The sequence below is a fragment of the Octodon degus genome, unplaced genomic scaffold (genome assembly GCF_000260255.1).
Source record: "Octodon degus isolate 3935 unplaced genomic scaffold, OctDeg1.0 scaffold00198, whole genome shotgun sequence".
Lineage (NCBI taxonomy): Eukaryota > Metazoa > Chordata > Mammalia > Rodentia > Octodontidae > Octodon > Octodon degus.
Genome location: NW_004524774.1, coordinates 2,879,133 through 2,884,328, shown reverse-complemented (window position 1 = coordinate 2,884,328; position 5,196 = coordinate 2,879,133). Strand labels below are relative to the sequence as shown.

Sequence of the window (5,196 nt, the reverse complement as noted above, 5' to 3'; positions counted from 1 at the left end):
AACAACTACATCACCACATAAAAGAAGTCAGATCAGAAATAATCACTTATATAAAGATAGAAATTATAACTATAATGAAAGAATTGTTGAACATATCTAAAGAATATATGGATAAAAAAAATGAGGAGCAGAGATGGATGGAAACCAAAAATGAACAATACAGGAAAGAACTGGAATGCATGAAACAGATTCAAAGAGATATTCAGGAAATTAAAAATTCTATTGAACTTTGGCAAAACTGCTACAACAGAAATGAAGATAAAATTCAGACATTGAGGGGACCAGCGGCTCCTCGGCAGCAGGCAGCGATGGACCTCATGGCTACAGCCGAACCAGGCACTGGCAACCAACACCAGGAGGTCAACAATAAAGTGGCCGAGAAATGCCAAAAACTGTTCCCTGACTTCCTGGAGGAGTTCACAGCAGTGATGGTGAAATTAAGTACTTAGCTGAGGGGCTGATTCATCCTGAGAGAAACATACTAGCTGTGAGTTTTGTAGCCCTGGAACAATATAACCAGCACCTCTCCATCACCATTCAAGAAGAGTTCTATAGAGTCTACCCTTACCTGTGTCGCTCCTTGAAGACCTTAGTCAAAGACCAGAAAGAGATCCTTCGTGCCAAGGATTTTCATGTTGCGTTCCAAGACCTACCTACTAGACACAAGATTCAAGAACTCACCTCATCCAGAATTGGTTTGCTCACTCGCATCAGTGAGCAGGTTGTGCGGAATCACCCCTTTCACTCCTAGCTAGTGAGTGGAACTTCCCTGTGCTTGGACTGTCAGACGGTGATCAAGGACATAGAACAGCAGTTCAAATACACACAGCCAAATATCTGCAGAAATCTAGTTTGTGCCAACAGGAGGAGATTCTGGCTGGATACAAATAAATCAAGATTTGTTGATTTTCAAAAGGTTGGTATTCAGGAAACTCAAGCTGAGCTTCCCTGAGGAAGCATTCCCCTAAGTTTAGAAGTAATCATGAGGGATTGAAGCTGTGGAATCACCTCAAGCTGGTGAGAAGTGTGACTTTACTAGAATGCTGATTGTTGTGTCTGATGTTTCTAAGCTTAGTACACCAGAAGCATGTGTAAAAACATTCCCGTGTCAGCAGCACTGATGGCTATGAGACAGAAGGCATTCGGGGACTCCGAGCCCTTGGCGTTAGGGATCTTTCTTACCAGTTGGTCTTTCTTGCCTGTCGTGTTGCACCAACCAACCCACGTTTTGGCGGGAAAGAGCTCAGAAATGAAGAACAGACTGCCGAGAGCATTAAGAACCAAATGACTGTAAAGGAGTGGGAGAAAGTTTTTGAAATGAGTCAAGATAAAAATCTCTACCACAAACTTTATACCAGTCTGTTTCCTACTATACTTGGCAATGATGAAGTAAAACAAGGTGTCCTGTTGATGCTCTTCTGTGGCATTCCAAAGACAATAGGAGAAGGGACCTCTCTTCAAGGAGACACAATTGTTTGCATTATTGGGGTCCCAATTACAGCTAAGAGTCAGTTTCTCAAGCACATGGAAGAGATCAGCTCCAGAGCTGTCTACAACAATGGTAAAGCATCCAGTGCTGCTGGCTTAACAGCTGCCATTGTGAGAAATGAGAATTGCATGAGTTTGTTATTTGTTATTGAGGGTGGACCTTTGATGCCGGTTGATAACGGTGTATGTTGTACTGATGAATTCGATGAGATGGATGTGCGGGATCAAGTTGCCATTCATGAAGCTATGGAACAGCAGACCATTTCCTTCACTAAAGCAGGAGTGGAGGCTACCCTGAATGCCAGGATGTCCATTTTAGTAACAGTAATCCCAGTCAGTGGACACTATGACAGGTCCAAGTCACTGAAGCAGAATATAAACCTGTCTGCTCCCATTATGTCTCCATTCGATCTCTTGTTTATCCTGGTGGGTGAATGAAATGAGGTTACAGATCATTCTATTGCCAGGTGGACAGTAGACTTGCATTCAAGAATTGAGGAGTCCATTGACTGAGTCTACTCCCTTGATGACATCAGGAGATATCTTCTTTTTGTCAGACAGTTCAAACCCAAGATTTCCAAAGAGTCAGAGGACTTCATTGTGGAGCAGTATAAACGTCTTTGCCAGAGGGATGGTTCTAGGGCAGCCAAGTCTTCATGGAGATTACAGTGTGAAAGCTTGAGAGCATGATCCATCTCTCTGAAGAAATGGCCCGCATGCATTGCTGTGATGAAGTCCAGCCAAAACATGTGAAGGAAGCTTTTTGATTACTAAATAAGTCAATCATCCATGTGGAAACACCTGATGTCAATCTAGACCAAGAAAGGGAGATCCAGATGGAAGTTGGTGAGGGTCCAGATGGTGTCAACGGTCATGCTGACAGTCCTGCACCTGTGAATGGAATCAATGGCTACAATGAGGAAATAAATAAAGATCCTATTCCCAAAGCCTCCTTCAGGCTGGGCTTCTCTGAGTACTGCTGAATCTCTAACCTCATTGTGCTTCACCTCAGCAAAATGGAAAAAGAGGAGGATGTATCAGCATTAAAGAGGAGTGAACTTCTTAACTTGTACCTGAAGGAAACTGACTCAGAAATAGACTCAGAAGATAAACTCATAAATAAAAAGATAATGATAGAGAAAATCATTCATTGCCTCACGTACTATGACCACATTCTCATTGAACTCACCCAGGCTGGGCTGAAAGACTCCACAGAGGGAAGTGAGAGCTATGAAGAAGATCCAGACCTGGTAGTTAACCATAAGTATCAGCTCGAAGACTGAGATGAGAAAGTAACTGACAAGAGTCAAAGAATTGAGGAAAAGGATCTTCTAGCCTTGAGCCTGGGTATGGCTCTGCCAAAGAGAAGAATGCATTTGTTTTGTTTTTAATTACTATTTCTTTTATTCATCAAGACAAAGTAATTTGTTCTGAAAAAAATTCAGACCTTGAAAACATTGTTGCATCAAGAGACCAGAAAATATTTCTTCAAAACGACAAGGAACCAAGAAATAACAATTCATCAGCTTCAAGATGATACCAGAAGAGAAAATATGAGACTGATAGATGTTAAAGATAAAGTACTAAGCACAAATGATATAAAAAGTCTATTTTCAGAAGAAATAGCATAAAATGTTCCAAGCATAGGAAAATAATCTGACATACAGTTAAATGAGACATATAGAACTTCAATTACGGCATGCCTGCCAGTCCCACCCACTGGGCACAGGGAAACTGAGACTAGGCATGGTGGCGAGTGCCTGTATTCCCAGAACTTGGGAGACTGAGAACAGGAGGATCACTATGAGTCCGATCTGTGTAGTGAGACCCTGTAGACCCTGTACTAAATACATAAAAAAGAACTTCAATTAGCCTTAACCAAAATAAAGCTACACCCAGACATATAGTAATAAAGATCCCAGAAATTCAGCAAAGAACAGAATATTAAACACTGTTAGGGAAAAGAAACAGATCACCTATTAAGGAAAGCCCACTAGAGTCTTGAATGTTATCTCAACACAAAGCATCAAATCAAGAAGAGCTTGGAGTAAAGAATTTCAGGTTCAGAAAGAAAACAACTTCCAACCCAGATTGTTGTACCTGGCTAAACTATCTGTCAAATTTAGTATAGAGTTAAGATCCTTCCATGATGAAGAGAAACTGAAGAAATTCATGACCACCAAACCAACCATACAAAGAACAGTGACATATATTCCAAAAAGAGATAGAAGCAACCACAATTGCATGAATAACTTCACAAAGGAACCAGCACACACGAAAGCAATGAAACAGAATAGAATAGTTGGCAACCAGCAGCAGGAAAATAACATGACAAAACATATCAGTTATAACCATTGATGTAAATGGCCTCAATTCACCAATTAAAATAAACAGAATGTAGGAATGGACCAAAAAATTCAAAATCCAACAATATGCTGTACAAAAAAACCACATTTAACTCAAAAGGTAACAAATATACTAAAAATCAAAGAATAGAAAAAATACTACATGTGACAGGAACACACACATACACACACACACACACACACACACACACACACAAAAGCCGTAGCCATTCTGTTCACAGACAACATGAACTTCAAATAAAGAATGATTATAAAAGAGAAAGAAGGTCACTATATAATTGATAAGGAAAAAGTGACAGAGAAAGAGATAATAATTTCAAATATATGTGTAGCCAATGTATGAGCACCCAATTATATAAGACAAATTTTAACAGATATGAAAACTCTAATGAGCAATCATATAATTGTATTGGGGGAGCTTAATACCCCATTCATACAGCGAGATAGATCAACTAGACAAAAGATTAGCAAAGAAATAACAGAACTGAAATAAACTTGTGAACAAATGGGCTTATTAGACATTTACAGCATATTCCACCCAACAATACCAGAAACCATACTTTTCAGCAGCACACAGGACATTTTCTAAAATAGACCACATAATAGCCCATAGAACATGCTTAAGTAAATATACAGGAATTGAAATTCTCCCATGCATATTATCTGAAGATAGTGCAATGAAATTAGAAATTAATGACAAATGAAATTTCAAAATTCAGTAAACACATGGAAATTGTATAACATCCTCTTGACCATTCAATGGGCCACAGAATAAATTAAAGAAGAATTAAAGAATACCAAAAATCATATGTAGGACCGGACAAATGGCTTAAAGGATTAAAGCACCTGCAAGCAGCACAGGGGCCAGGGTTTCAATCACCAGGCCTGCTATGCCAGCTCCACCCTGGGGCACGCTGACACAGCAATTGAGGTTGGGCATGGTGGTGTGCACCTGTACTCCCAGCACTTGGGAGGCTATAAATAGGAGAATCACTTATGAGTCCAATCTAGTAATGAGACGCTGAACACCCTGTAGATCCTTCCTTTAAAAAAATGCAAAAAAGAAAGTCATATGAAATTGCAAAGACAACTTATTTGAATGTGTGGGATGCAACAGAAGCAGCCCTCAGAGGAAAATTTATAGTGGTGAAATCTCACTTTAGGAAAACAGAATGAGATCAAAGAAATAAACTAATACTATACTTCAAGCTTCTAGAAAACAAAGAGCAATTCAGACCCAAAAGTCAAAGAAGGGAAGAAATTATAAAGAGCAGAGCAGAAATTAATGCAATTGAGACAAAGAAAACACTTCAAAAAATTAAAGAATCACAGAATTGGTTCT

General features: G+C 39.4%; 1 pseudogene; it reads left to right on the top strand.

Moving 5' to 3' along the window:
- Window positions 1–308: 308 nt before the first annotated feature.
- Window positions 309–2,771, top strand: LOC101577128 (annotated as a pseudogene).
- The last annotated feature ends 2,425 nt before the right edge of the window (window positions 2,772–5,196 follow it).